The sequence below is a fragment of the Pelobates fuscus genome, chromosome 4, assembly GCF_036172605.1.
Source record: "Pelobates fuscus isolate aPelFus1 chromosome 4, aPelFus1.pri, whole genome shotgun sequence".
NCBI classification, from domain to species: Eukaryota; Metazoa; Chordata; class Amphibia; order Anura; family Pelobatidae; genus Pelobates; species Pelobates fuscus.
Genome location: NC_086320.1, coordinates 90762407 through 90777920, shown reverse-complemented (window position 1 = coordinate 90777920; position 15514 = coordinate 90762407).

Here is a 15514-nt window from a genome sequence, read left to right as displayed (position 1 = left end):
ATATAACATTCATGAACAGAGCAATTACACATCTCAGTTTGCATGACTGAACATCCCAGAATGACAGCGCTATGCCTCCCTCATCTGGGCAGGAGGGGGGACGTCACCTCTGTTCGAGGTGCCGGTCAAGCTTGAGAGGTTGTTGGTTTGATGTCTACGCTTCTGATATAAGTACCATTGTCAAAATATAGGTTGGCTGTGGGCAACCATGTCGGGTTATCCATTTTAGCCCTAGGGATGTGTGTCGTAGGCCGATTAGGGTGAATCTAGCGTGGGTCTGAAGAACAAGGGCTCTTGTGGCTCGTTGAGTACACTAGTGGTATGCTAGGGCCAGGACCTCTATGGCCTGCTGTGGTGAGTGGCCGCCTATTAGTGTAACTTATCAGGATGTTTAAGTGTAGGGGTTGCATAATTGTAGCTCCCCTGGGTGTAAGTATAGTAATGCTTGGGGGGTTCCGTCTCCCTCTTCTATTGCTATTGTGTCGGTTATCTTTATGGTAAACTGCTAAGGGTAGGATGCTACGAAGCTTTATGTAGCTTTATGGAAATATCCAGTGTGTAATGGGGGAGACAAGGCTGTTTGTAAGTGACAGCGTTAACCAATACTTATAGGTCAATGTACCCTCACCAAGATAGCTACACTAATTTGTACTAGCCGGACAGCTGCTTGGAGACCTTCCTAATCTGCTGTACTCACTTTCTTAGCCGTGTAGATATTTAAACCGCGTGTAGCAGAGTACGACAGTGGGATTTCACGTGAGCTCCTAATGTAATCAAGGGAGATAAACTCCTGCAAAAGGTAGCCTTGTTTTTGTTTTGCAGCAGGCTGAATGAAACATTGCATGTGCAGTAAATCATCAATTAAAGGCATAAGATAGCAACATGTACCCTGACATAGGATGGTAATCTGTACCCTAAGTGAAACAGCAGGTATAGTATAGCGTGTGTTAGAGATCAGAAGTAATTTATCGAACAATACACGTGCAGAGTATCGGCAATGAAAGATATAAGATGGTAGTATGTCCCCTAAGTGAAACAACAGGTATGGTATCACGTGTAATAGAGATCTGAATTAAATTATCGAACAATGCATGTGCAGGATATCGGTAAGGAGAGACATCAGAATTAAATTATAGAACAATGTATGTGCAGGATATCGGCAGTTAAAGACATAGGATGGTAATATGTACCCTAAGTGAAACAACAGGTATGGTATCACATGTATTAGGGATCTGATTTAAATTATCGAACAATGCATGTGCAGGATATTGGCAATGAAAGACATCAGAATTAAATTATAGAGCAATGTATGTGCAGGATGCCGGCAGTTAAAGACATAGGATGGTAATATGTACCCGAAGCGAAACATCAGGTATGGTATCACGTGTGATATAGATCAGAAGTAGGTTATAGGAGTTGTCAAATTAATCACATGCTAGTTGGCAAGCCATGTAACCTGGTCTGACACTTTGATAAAACGGTATATAACATTTCAGACATTGAAAATTAGAATGCAAAATCAAGGAACGTTTATGCAATTTAAAGGTCAGTCTCATTAGAGGATACCTGATGAACTGAGCTGCGGATTTGGCTAATAATGAACTATTACACTGGCTGAGAGGCCACACTCCAGATCAGTGGGAAGCAGTCCTTGGTTAGTCAGTGTGGTTCAAGCAGTCGTTCAGTGGTATGATGGTACCGCCTGATGGACAGCCGGTGTGGTCACCGCGGTCTGCCGGTAAGTTAAGGCGAGTTTTGGTCTCTGCTCTGGTGTGGTCCGCTCCGGCCGGGTGTCAGGTTGGCAGGGCCGGTGCAAGGATTTTTTGCTACACAGGCGAAGATGAATTTTGCCCCCCCCAGTGTATTGTGTATTGTACCCCCCTTTAGTGTGTCTTACACCCCCTTGTATGTCTCTTACAACCCCCATGTGTATCTCCTTTCCCCCCCAGCCCCTTTGTGTGTCTTTCTTTCCCACAGCCCTTTTCTGTGGGTCTCTCCCCTCAGCCTGTTTTTTGTGTGTCCCTCTTCCCCTCAGGCTCCTTTGTGTAACTTTTCCCTCCCAAGCCATATAGACATAGATATATAGCTACACACACATACAGGCACATAGTCACAGAAATATGCAGGCACACAATCAAACAAACACAGCCATACAGGCAAACAGTCATACAATCAACACATACAGGTACACAGACATACAGTCATACAGACACACACACAGAGACATGCAGACACTGGCATATAGATAAATAAAGACACATTTATACAAACACAGACATGCAGAGACATGAAGATGCAGGCATACAGAGACATACAGAACAAGGCATACAGATACATACAGGCATGCAGATACATACTTACACAGGCATGCAGGGACATATATACACAGACAGTCACACAAAGATATACAGAACAAGGCATACAGAGACATATGGATACGGTCATACAGAGACATACAGACACAGGCATACAGTGACATTCAGAAACACACGGACACAGTCATAGAGACATACAGACACAGACATACACAGACAGACATAGTCATACAGAGACATGCAGACAGGTATACAGAGCAGGGGCAGATCCAGAACCTAATCTTGGGGGGGGGGGGTAGTGAGTTTCAGTGGGGTAATAGGGGCTCTAATTGAGGAGTTAGGGGCTGTAGTAGGGGGACAGGGGCTGTAGTTGAGAGTTAGGGGCTGTAATTGGGGGTTTAGGAAATGTAGTGGGGAATTGGGGCTGTAGTAGGGGGTTAGGGACTGAAGTAGGTTGATGGCTGCAAGTGGGAACAGGGGCTGTAGTGTGGGGGATATGGGCAGCAATTGGGGGAGAGGGGCTGTAGTGGGGGTAAGGACTGTAGTAAGGGAATAGGGGCTGTACTGGAGTTATGGGGTGTAAAAGGGAGTGGAAGGGATGTGAAGTAAGGGAGTTAGAGGCTGTAGAAGTGAGTATAGGGGCTGTGGTGGGAGCAAAGGAGCAAAGGGGCAATGTGGTTGGAAACGGGCAGTATGGTGGGAAACAGGGGCAGTAGAGGGGGACACGGGCAGTATGGTGTGGGCACAGGCTGTAACGAGGGACACTGAGGCAATAAAGTGGTGTCACAGGGACAGTATGGTAGGGGGTAAATGGGAAGTAGAGGGGGGGACAGGGGCTGTTGAGGCGGGTAGAGGAAGTAGAGGGGGAGACAGGGGCAGTAGAGGCGTGTGAAAGGGGGGCAGAGGCAGGGGCTGTAAAGGGAAATAGAGGAGGCACACGGGATAAAGAGGGGGGCACAAAAGCAATAGAGGGGGGCATGGGCAGTATAGTGGGGACAGGGGCTGTAGAGGGGGGCATGGGCTGTATAGGGGGCACATGGGCAGTATGGTGGGGCAGAGGCTTTAGAGGGAAAGAGGGTCTGTAGAGGGAAATAGAGGGGCAGTATGGTGGGGCAGGAGTTATGGAGGGAAATAGAGGTGCTATAGAGTGGCACAGGGGGCAGTAGAGGACAGGGTCAGTATGGTGGGGGCAGGGGCTATAGAGGTGCTGTAGAGGGGCACATGGGGCAGGGGCTATAGAGGGATGTAGAGGGGACATGGGCAGTATGGTGGGGCAGGGTCTATAGAGGGAAATTGAAGTGCTGGAGAGGGGCACATGGGGCAGTAGAGTGGGGACAGAGGCTATAGAGGGGCTGTTAAGGGGCAGGGGTAGCATGGTGGGGCAGGGGCTATAGAGGGACTGTTAAGGGGCAGGGGTAGCATGGTGGGGCAGGGGCTATAGAGGGGTCAGGGGCAGTATAGTGGGGCAGGGGCATAGAGGGGCTGTAGAGGGGGCGGGGCAGTATGGTGGGGCAGGGGCTATAGAGGGACATAGAGGGTGGGGGCTATAGAGGGGCTGTAAAGGGGGCAGTATGGTGGGGCAGGGGCTAAAGAGGGTCTGTAAAGGGGGCAGGGGTAGTATGGTGGGGAAGTTTGGAGGGGCAGGGGCTGTAGAGGGGACAGGGGCAGTATGGTGGGGGCAGCGGTAGTATGGTGGGGGCAGGGGCTATAGAGGTGGCAGGGGTAGTATGGTGGGGGCAGGGGCTATAGAGGTGGCAGGGGGAGTATGGTGGGGGCAGGGGCAGTATGGTGGGGGCAGGGGGACTATAGTGGGGGCAGGGGCTGTAAAGGGGGCACTATGGTGGGGGTGGGGCAGGGGCTATAGAGGGAAATAGAAGTGCTGTAGAGGGGCAAATGGGGCAGGGGCACTATGGTGGGGCAGGGGCTATAGAGGGGCTGTAAAGGGGGCAGGGGTAGTATGGTGCGGCAGTTTGGAGGGGGCAGGGGCCATAGAGGTGGCAGGGGTAGTATGGTGGGGGCAGGGGCTATAGAGGTGGCAGGGGAGTATGGTGGGGGCAGGGGCCCTATAGTGGGGGCAGGGGGAGTATGGTGGGGGGCAGGGGGAGTATGGTGGGGGGCAGGGGGAGTATGGTGGGGGCAGGGGGAGTATGGTGGGGGGCAGGGGGAGTATGGTGGGGGCAGGGGGAGTATGGTGGGGGCAGGGAGAGTATGGTGGGGCAGGGGCTGTATGGTGGGGCAGGGATAGTATGGTGGGGGCAGGGGGAGTATGGTGGGGGCAGGGGGAGTATGGTGGGGCAGGGGGAGTATGGTGGGGCAGGGATAGTATGGTGGGGGCAGGGGGAGTATGGTGGGGGCAGGGGGAGTATGGTGGGGGCAGGGGGAGTATGGTGGGGGCAGGGGGAGTATGGTGGGGGTAGGGGCCGTATGGTGGGGGCAGGGATAGTATAGTGGGGGCAGGGATAGTATAGTGGGGGCAGGGGGAGTATAGTGGGGGCAGGGGGAGTATAGTGGGGGCAGGGGGGAGTATAGTGGGGGCAGGGGCTGTAGAAAGGGGCTGGAAAAAAAACGTTTTGATTTAAAAAAAAAAAAAAAAAAAATGCTTCTTCCCCACCCCCTTCCCCTCCCAGAAGCTTACCTTGGGCCAGGGAGAGAGAACCTTTCAACTGGTGGTCGGCTGGGAGGCTGGAGCTGCAGTCAGGACCGCTGGGGAGTCTGGGAGCAGTAGAAGTCCCGCCCCCTTCTGACATCATCAGAGGAGGACGGCTGACTTCACTGCCCTGCTCCTGCTGTCTGCTGGCTGCAGGGAGAGAGGTGAGTTTACAAATCCGAGTCTCCAGCCAGAGGCAGGAGATCCGGATTTTTGCGCCCCCCTCCTCTGGCGCCCTAAGGCGGCCGCCTGTGCCGCCTTATGGACGCGCCGGCCCTGCAGGTTGGTCTCCTCCGCCGTCATTCCTTTCGGTTGCAGCATTGTGACTGGTAGTCCCAGCGTGTTAAAAACCTTGGTTGGGTCTTCCCCTGCTGACAAGGCCAGTACAGATTCGCCGTGAGGTATTACCAGTGTTCCGGACGCTCCCCATCTGTACCGGATTCCGTGGTCTCTGAGGGCTCTTGTGATCGGTTGAAATCTGCGGCGTTCCGCTAACACCGAGAATGGTAAGTCATCAAAAAGTTTTATATGACTGTTGTCCACAGCCACCGTGTCCTGGTTTCTGGAGCGGGACAGGAGGGCCGTCTTGACCGAGATGTCTCGTGTGATCACGATGGTGTCTCTTGGGGCGTCTGCAGGGGCTGTAGGGGCTTTCCGGATTCGAAACGCCGATATCAGGGGCTGTGCTCCGTTCACCGCCTGCACCCCCAATGCTCCGGCTACTTTGGTTGCAAAGTTCATCAAGGCCTCCTTGTTCACAGACTCTGGAATGCCTCGAAGCCTGATATTTCTCTTGCGGTGCCTGGCCTCCAGAGACGTGACCGTGTTAGTAAGTCTTTGAATCTGCAGGGACATGGCCTGTATTTGGGTTTGGGACTCTGCTATTAAGCCGTCTCGTTCCTTCCCTCTGGATTCCACCTCATCTACGCGGCGGGTCAGGGTAGTGATTTCAGTCTGAACCCCTGCGAGGTCCGCTTTCCACACCGCCCGTAGGTCTAATAAAAGTTGCTTGATGTCCCCCTTAGTGGACGGGGAGGCATCCGTATCAGAGTCTGCCCTCTGATGCACTCCACTCAATGCTTTCGGAGCCCCAATATCTTCTTCCTCCATGGAGTCTTCTGAGGTGCTGGAGCCTCGTGCTGTGGCGGGGGCCATCTTGATCTGGGCCTGTGGCCGCGGCCCGTCAAAGGACCGTCGAATATCGGTCTGACCAAAGCCTTCTGTGTGGGACAGCTTACGGTGTTTGCGCCCCATCCTTATGTTGGAGGTAGAGGCGGCTATTTGTCGTCGATTTCACTCTTTTTCGTGGCTTTTTTGTCGTTTTTGCGGTCTGTGTAGCAGGAGCTCTGCACAGGCACGTCTAGTCGGTTGCTCAGCTCCTTATTGACACTTTTTATGACAGCATCACTCCGGTCTCCAAACTCTCTGCCTATACCCATCTATTTAGAGGGAATTTCCTTGCCCCTGGCAATATTAAATAATAGGTAATAGTATTACCATTATTACACAATTAGCCACTATAGGGGAATGAGTATAGTATCCCTTTGTTATTTATAAATGATACAATAAAGACTTTTGTCCATTACTCAATTTACTTTAACAAAGGGTACTAAGCGCGATATTAGGAAGCATTACTCTGCTTTCCCTTTCTCCCTCTATTATACACCTATGTTTACTAGTATTTGTAGTAGGGATCGACCGATTATCGGTTTTACCGATATAATCGGCCGATATTCGGTATTTTCGGCAATATCGGTATCGGCCAATATAGATACCGATATTGCCGATAATACCTCCCAGGACCGCCAGGCTCATTACAAGCCCGGCGGTCCTGGAGGGGCGGGCAGCAAGCGTTTACTCACCTCCCAGCAGCTCCTCCAGCTCCCCAGTGTAAATCTCGCGAGACCCGCGGCCAGCTCTGACGGCCGCGGGTCTCGCGAGATTTACACTGGGGAGCTGGAGGAGCTGCACGGAGGTGAGTAAACGCTTGCTGCCCACCCCACTTCCCTCCCCTCCCCCAGCTAAGCCAATGCCACTGGACCACCAGGGATTAACATATCCCCCCTCCCTGGCAAGGCAACAAGCAGGGAGGGGGTATTATTATACACATACACTACACAAACACACTGTGTTTATAATTCAGTGTGTTTGTGTAGTGTGTGTGTATATATAATGCAGTGTGTGTATATATAATGCACACTACACAAACACACTGCATTATATACACACACACACTATACAAACACACACACTGCATTATATACACACACACACTGCATTATATACACACACACACTGCATTATATACACACACTATACAAACACACACACTGCATTATATACACACTGCATTATATACACACTGCATTATATACACACACTATACAAACACACACACACTATACAAACACACACTGCATCCACTACACACACACTGCATCCACTACACACACACACTGCATCCACTACACACACACTGCATCCACTACACACACACTGCATCCACTACACACACACACTGCATCCACTACACACACACTGCATCCACTACACACACTGCATCCACTACACACACACTGCATCCACTACACACACACTGCATCCACTACACACACACTGCATCCACTACACACACTGCATCCACTACACACACACTGCATCCACTACACACACACTGCACAAACACTGCATCCACTACACACACACTGCACAAACACTGCATCCACTACACACACATACACAGCTCCCCTGTCTAAACACACTGCATCCACTACACGTGGCATGTATATTTTGTGCATTTACCTTTAGAAATAGTTTTTTATTTTCCAAAATGGTAAATGTACAGAATATCGGCAAATTATATCGGCTATCGGCCTGAAAGTTCACAGGATATCGGTATCGGTATCGGCTCTAAAAAATCAATATCGGTCGATCCCTAATTTGTAGGTATCACTTTATTATAGTTGTCTAACCTTTTCCTATGCCAGTTTTAGATCTCCTTCTTGGGAGATTTTTTCTATTTTCAGTTTATTAGCATACCTGTGTACAAGCCCTCGGTGGGGCTGGCACCACCACCTGACCACATTTCCACTCATACCGCTTTTTCCATCTTTGAAGGGGTTTGGTGAAACAAGGAAATAGTCCTCTACTCGTAACAGGGATTAAACTGATAAGAATAGTACTACTTAACACCAGGGCCGGACTGGGGATACAAAGCAGCCCTGGAAAAAATATATATGCCAGCGCCATAAGTCAATGCGCCATATATTGTCGCATGTAATATGTAAGGCTATGTCTTGCCACCCCAGATGATTGAGTAAAAAAAAAAATATATATATATATATATATATATTTATATATATATATAGCTTTTTCTAATATAAAATATTGGTCCTTTCATAGTAAAACGTTTAATTATACAGTAAGCATACTCACATGCAGACACAGACAATGTCACTGACACACACAAGTTCATTGATACACAGCCTCATAGACAAACAATCTCACTGATATACATAAGCTCATTGACATAAAAACACAAGATCACTCAGTAGCAGACACACACACACATGCAAGCAAGCAAGCTCACTAGCAGGCGCGCGCACACACACACACACACACAGCTTAATGTAGTGGTTCTGGTGTCTATAGCCTGTTTCTGCAGGCTTTTCAATGTAAACACTGACTTTTCAGAGAAAAGGCAGTGTTTACATTGCTTCCAAGTGACACCTCCTAGTGACATCATGACACACAGACACACACCCACCCACCATGACACAGACACATACCATGACACACACACACCATGACACAGACAGACACATACCATGACACACACACACCATGAAACAGACAGACACATACCATGACACACACACACTGACAGCATAACACATATTACCTGTGGGTGACCGGCCAGGGGGGTCATGCAGGGCAGAGAGCTGGGTGTGATGGCGCCCACTGGAGGAGCAGGGATGCAGTGGCGGATCCAGAGCCTGACCTCGGGAGGGGCACTTGCAGATTATTTAGAGAAATAATCCAGACACAATACCCACTACAGCTCTGTGTAGTGGTTATGGTGCCAGTACCCCCTCCCAGAGTAAGTAGTCAAACCGTTTAAGAACAGTTTGACAACTTACCTGAGGTCTGCTTGGAAATGGGGCTGTAGTAGGGCATAGGAGCAGGGGTGCAGTGTGTGTGTATGTGTTTTGTAAGAAGGACTGTGTGAGCAGTGTGTGTGTGTGTGTGTGTGTGTGTGTGTGTGTGTGTGTGTGTGTGTGAAAGTTGCAGTGTGTACGTGAGGACGGCAGTGTGTGTTAGGGGGGGCAGTGTGTGTGTGTGCGTGGCAGTGTGAGTGGGGGGCAATGTGTGTATGGGGGGGAAGTTTGTGTGTATGGGGGGAAGTTTGTGTGTATGAAGCAGTGTATGTGTGTGGGGGGCCAATGTGTGTGTAGGGTGTGTGTGTGTATTGGGGGCAGTGTATGTGGGCAATGTGTGTGTATGGGGGAAGTGTATATGTGTGGGATCAGTAGTATGTGTGTATGGGGGCAGTGTATGTATGTGGGGCAATGTGTGTGTATGGGGGCAGTCTATGTAGTTGGGGGACAATGTGTGTGAGTGGGGGCAGTGTATGTGTGTGTTTGTAGGGTATGTGTGTGATAAGGATGTGGGGCTTTTTTTCAATGTTTTTTTTTTTATTTGATAAAATGTGTGTTTTGTTTTTTTTTAAAAAATATAAATAATGTCCCCCCTCCCTTCTTACCTTTGTTTAGGGAGGAGGGGGAACATTTCTCGATCCCTGGTGGTCCATGTGGTGAGAGTGAACTCTAGCCCCGGTCTCCAGGGCTAGAGTTCACTCTCGCGAGATCCGGAGCGTTGCCGTGGCAACGCTCCGTGCTCGCGAGAGAAGGACCTGGAGGAGCTGCAGACTGAGCTCTCCCAGGTCCTCTCTCTCTCCCTCCCCTGCCGGCGGCCAGCAAACAGTGCCTGCGGACCGGAGAGGAAGATCTCTGATCTCCCCTCCGGTCCATGAAGGCACATTGCAGGGCTGGCACTTGGACAGGCCAGCCCTGCATTAGCCGACAGGGGAGAGGGAGAACTTCGGATTCTCGGGGGGGCACTTGCCCACCCCCCCTGGATCCGCCAGTGCAGGGATGGCGGCCGCAGAAGAAGCTGTGCTGGCGGCCGCTGGAGGAACTTCTCTGGCGGCCGCAGGGGAAGCTGTGCTGTGTTTGCTCCCCCGCCCTCACGCGCTACTGAATGAGACCGGGGCCGGAATATGACATCATATTCCGGCCCCGGTCTCATTCAGTAGCGCGCTGGAGAGCAGACACAGCACAGCTTCCCCTGCGGCCGCCAGAAAAGTTCCTCCAGCGGCCGCCAGCACACCCACATGTCTGCCCGGCCCCAGGTGCCGACGGCCCACCGGGAAATTTCCCGGTATCCCGGTGGGCCAGTCCGGCCCTGCTTAACACAGCTTATAATAACGCAGAGAGAGGCAACGCAGAGAGAGGAGTCTGAAGAAGAGGAGTCAGAGGAGGAAGGTGGCTTTGAGGAGGTGGAAGACCAAACACAGCAGGCGTCCCAGGGGGCTTGTTGTCACCTTTCGGGGACCCTTGGTGTTGTACGTGGCTGGGTGGAGGAAGAGACCTTCAATGACATCAGTGAGGACAAGGAACGGGACATGGCTAGCTTGGTATCCAACCTTGTGCAAATGGGGAGTTTGCGGTTGTGCAAATGGACTGTTTGCGGTTGTTTGCAGTGCGTTAAACGGGGAGTTTGGTCTGTCACTGTGAAGCGGGCGTAACCCTTACACTACCTGATCGATCCTACATCATACAGTAGGTCCCCCCCCTCATTATTTTTATGGCCCCCACCCACCGCTCACAGGTGGGGGCGGGCGGGAGGACAGTAGGTCCCCCCCATTGTGATTTATGGCCCCCACCCACCGCGCAGGGGTGGGGGCCGGGGGGAGGACAGTAGGTCCCCCCCTTATTCTAATTTACTGAATATTTCCCTGTATAACAATGTTTGGCATTTAGTGAATATTCCCTATTCTGCTCTGTGTCAGTGTATATCATGGTCTCTGAGGACAGGTGTGAATCCATATCTGCCAAGTGACCCTATGTAGGAGGAACAGTCCCTATTGTGCTCTGTGTCAGTGTGTATCAGGGTCCCTGAGGACAGGTGTCAATCCATATCTGCCAAATGACCCTATGTAGGGGGAACAGTCCCTATTCTGCTCTGTGTCAGTGTGTATCAGGGTCTCTGAGGACAGGTGTCAATACATATCTGCCAAGTGACCCTATGTAGGGGGAACAGTCCCTATTCTGCTCTGTGTCAGTGTGTATCAGGGTCCCTGAGGACAGGTATCAATCCATATCTGCCAAGTGACCCTATGTAGGGGGAACAGTCCCTATTCTGCTCTGTGTCAGTGTGTATCAGGGTCTCTGAGGACAGGTGTCAATCCATATGTGAAGGTGTCAATATGTCATATGTCAGGTGTCAATCCATATCCATTGTGATTTAGGAATGTTAGGTGATTTATGCCCTTTATCGATTAAAACCAGACTCTGCATCAACTGTGTAATTTTCCATGGGAGTTTTGCCATGGATCCCCCTCCGGCATGCCACAGTCCAGGTGTTAGTCCCCTTGAAACAACTTTTCCATCACTATTGTGGCCAGAAAGAGTCCCTGTGGGTTTTAAAATTCGCCTGCCCATTGAAGTCTATGGCGGTTCGCCCGGTTCGCCGGTTCGCGAACATTTGCGAAAGTTCGCGTTTGCGAACCGAAAATTTTATGTTTGCGACATCACTAGTGAGTAAGTGTCACCCCCCTCAGAGAGTAGGTGTTCACCCCATCAGACAGTAGGTTTTCCCCTTAATGTGGGTGCCATAATCTTTTTTTCCCCTCTTCTTTTTTTCACACTAACTACCCTCTACCCCCTTGCTCTCCCTGTTATTAAACATGCTGCTCCCTTATAGACTGAATTATATCCCCCAGGGTTCTGCCACCCTAAAGGAATCCTGAAGTGGGGGGAAAAGAAAGCATGGACCCACACTGGAGGGGATGGTGCACCTCCACTCCCATGCATCCTGAAACCCACATGGAGTGGCTTTAAGAGCTTCATAAAATTAGTAGACCTCAATGGGGTATGAGGAACAGGCATGACATGCCTGTCCCTCCCGGGACACCACAACCCACGTACGTGAAGTCTCTGCTGCGGTTGGCGCCTGGTGAGTGAGTGTGGCATGCCTGCCTCTCCCGGAGCACCGTGACATCATCATCTATTCTCCTCCTTACCAGAAAAAAAATTTACATTGTTAACATATTTTTTTTGGTCAATAATACAAAATCAGCACTTTGTGGTAAAGTGTTGAAGTACCATTGTCCAAAACCATATAGACGAGTAGACACATTTTACTGCATTTATGCTAACTTGAGTCACATGCAAAAGTTTAATAATTTTACAAGTGGTTCGTTCCAAGTGTGTGTCAGTCAATTGCATTTCTCTTCCAATACAAATGGCACAATCACCACTGTTCATTTGAGACGTACCTTGAGACATATCAAAGCAAAATAAACTTAAGTATCTTTAGGATTTTGACAAGTAGAGGTTATCACACCATAGCTCACCACCAGAGCTTGGTTGGTAAATTCCCTGACTACATGTTCAAAAAGGCAAGGTCACAGGTTCAAATCCCTTCATCAATTGGGTAATAATACCATCTATTACTATTCTGCTGCCAATTTGGTTAATTGCGAGTGCTTTGAATACCACTGGGAGAAGGGCGCTATATAAATACCAGTTATTATTTGTTTTGCTAAAAAGAAGCCGACAAGAATTAGTCATATTTAGAACATTAAATCAGTGGGTAAAACATTATTTAATTTTATACAGGAGTGATTATCTTAACCTAAAATGCCATGTTGCCACGGTGATGTTTGCATGACTGTAAATGCCAAGCAGTGTTAAAAATGTATAGAAAAAACTACGAGGGATGACAGAGACAAAGAGAATTTTCTTATGAAAGTAGGAATTTGTAGGTTTTTTCCTGAATTTGAATATATAGAGTGGTCAGTGGTATGGCAATGGTATCTAGTATCATGTAAATATAAAAAGGCACATATGTCTGCCTATCTATCTATCTATCTATCTATCTTGATATTTGGTTGTACACAATTGCATTTTTTTCAAATGCTCTTCTATTAAGATGCTTTATTTTTCTTTACCTAATCTCTGTACAAAGTATAGTAAAATGAAACCTAGAAAGGTCTAAACACATAAAAAGTAAACAACCTCAATATATAAATGCATATATATTATTTACTAAATAGTAATATCATATCATATTTGAATTAAAACTACATAGACAGCACAGTTTCCTGCATGTTATCATAAAACACCTGCACATGGGAATCTTTAATGCACAGCATAAACTGGTTAGCCATAAGGTTGATTGTAAAAGTCAACTAGCGTATGCAGAACGTCGCTGTGAAGGATGTGATAAGGAATATGGCATATAAAGCAGTGACGTCAGTACTAAGCTGATAATGCAATCTACCTTATATTTAAAAGTAATGTGCTGGTTCTATTAAATTCTAGCTTTTAAAGGAACACTGTAGGCACTATAACCATTTTATCTCATTGAATTGGTTTGTAATGCCTGCAGTTCCCTGTCACTGTCCCTCCAATCAGTGTTAAACCATTTTTCAGCAGCTCAACACTAGATAAGGGGTACTGGCTACCCACAGCTTGCAAACCAATGGAGGTATGATTAAGGCATACCAATTTCATCCTTCTAGCCATACCAATTCATACCAGGATGAAAGTGGTCAGCTGATGCTACCAGCCAATCACAGTCACCCATTGTAACTTAGATTTATACTGCTCTTTAGTTTTGAGGGGTAATAATACTTATAGGAGGTTCACAATATAAACATTGGTGATCTTGATTATTATTATTATTATTATAGATTTATGTGACTAATTTTAATTTTGTTGATGGTATTTGTGGTGCTACTTATGCTGCATGTGATCGTGTTTTTTTATATTTGGAGTATGGTATTTATATTTATTTTGTGAAATATACTTTAGCAACTTAACTTTTAAGTTCACATTTAATATGGTGTTTAGCAAATAAAACCTACCATGAGTGTTTACCCAGAAAAATATATCGGAAATTGTAATGTTTTCATTTAAACCCTTAAAGAAACAAACAAATACTGTTTTATACTGTTTTATACATTTAACATGGCACATACAGAAAATAACTGCACAGGTATGCACAGTTATTTCAAATGAAAAAAGATTAGATGGCTTTTTTTTTATTGACCAATTTTTTTTCCAAAGCAGAACAGATTAAATGAAATCTGGATTCTACAATTTGTTAGAAAAGAAGAGATGGATATTAGGGTAGTGAGTTGGCTAAGTCATGATCACCACACATGGCTACATGGTAGGCATGGCAAGTTGAATCATTTTTATATATTTTTTGCTTTTATTTTTTATTTTTTGGCTGAGCTCTACTTGAGAAGTTCCCCTTTTGAGATCTGCTTTCTTTTGCAGTGGGTGATAAAAAATAAAGATAAAAGTTACGGATGATTAAAGGTAGAGACAAAGTAAAAACAATGTATTTTTTTTACAATTCTTTATTCAGGAATTTCTATTTTCATGATGGCATTTTAATAAAGAAAGGCAGTAGTATAACAGAGAATTGAACAGTAGAACATATGGCAGATTGTAATTTTATTAATTACAAAGATTTTTCGGTACAATGCATTTGTGCTGCTGTTGGCAGATTGCATCTCTACCATAAATAACATATATAAAAGGTGGTAAGAAGAAAATGAATAGACAAAATACAAGTATATTCTTTTGACAAATATAACAATGTGGCATTTTGGCAATTGGTTACAATCTTGGTTACATATCATGTCGTGTTTTGAGTCTACTCTCACAGGAGTGCTGTATTGTGCCCATTGAGGTATTGAGTTATCCATATAATAATGCACTGGAGAATCGGGGTGGTTGCCACACTGATCCTTTCCATAATAGTCTGTAAGGTGAAAGTGAGCAGTGAGTTATTATGTGTAAGCTGCTACCAAGGATCTTGGGGGTTGTGGTGTTAATTGTCAGTTTGTATACACACCCTATAGGTCATTGATATGTAAGGAAGGTGCAGATAACACCGAAGAAAATATCACTATTGGCGAGGTGTGTGAAGAACGTGATTAGTTAGTGTGAAAAGAGAGAAGAGGGTAAAACAAAAAAAAGGAAAGTGTGTGGGGGAAGCAAAGGAGAAGAAGAAGAGGAATAAGGTTCACTGTGTCCATCACCAGAGCAGGGCCCTCCATGTGGGGAATGGGAATTTGAAGAGTTGCGGTTTCTATATTTTAATGATGTTTTTAGCGTTGTCATGGATCAGGGCAGATAGTTTGTCCATCTTCGTCTTCTACCTTACATGGAATTAGTATATTACTATTCTCATTGATGGAATATTAGATCTACCCCAGTACTCTGCAATTGCTCGTCTTGTGGCTAGTGCAAAT